Below are 814 nucleotides of genomic sequence, written 5' to 3' on the forward strand. Positions count from 1 at the left end.
TTTAATTCGATTTATTTTATGATTCATAATTTTAATCGGATTGATTTATGCATAAAAGTGTTTTGTGTATGATCATCAATTTAATTTTAAAAGTTTGAATTAAATTGGGATTAATTTTATGATAAACCCTAATTTTAAAGTTGAATGTGATTTAATTTTAATCTTATGGAATAATTTAATTTAATTATGATAAGTGTTATTTTAATTAAATTAAAACACAAAAAAATGTTTTAAGTGGTCGGCAACCGCGGCTGGATGGCGCAGCCACGGCGGCTGCCGACTAGGTGGCAGTATGAGAGGGAGGGAAGGAGGGCAGGCGGTCAAGGGCGGCTGTGGGCAGCAGCGTGCAAGCGTTGCACGGCTGCCAGAGCAGCTCCTCGCTGCTGCCTTGCGGCAGTGGCTGCTGTTATGGCAGCCAACCACCGTGGCTAGCTTCGGCTAGCCAACCACGGTGGCCGGCGGTGGTGGCTTGTGGTTTTTCAAAAATAAAAATAAAAAAAAAATTATCTTATTTTAAAATTATTTCAAGATAATTGTGAATTATTTTTGGATAAAATTAGTTTTATTTTGGATAAGTTAAAATATTTTGAAAATATGATCTTTTATTTTAAAAGATAAAATTGGTTTTATTTGGATAAAATCTTTTATTTTAGGATAAAATCAAATATTCAAAAGTTGTTATATTTGATATTATCCATATTTAAAGTTGTTAAATTGGTAATTATCCTAATTAAAGTGGTTAATTTTGGATAAGATTGATTAGGATATTCTGAGCATATTCCAAAAGGATAATAATTGATTTAAATAATGTGAT

This window comes from Chenopodium album, chromosome 4 (genome assembly GCF_948465745.1).
Source record: "Chenopodium album chromosome 4, dcCheAlbu1.1, whole genome shotgun sequence".
In the NCBI taxonomy this organism is placed as follows: Eukaryota; Viridiplantae; Streptophyta; class Magnoliopsida; order Caryophyllales; family Amaranthaceae; genus Chenopodium; species Chenopodium album.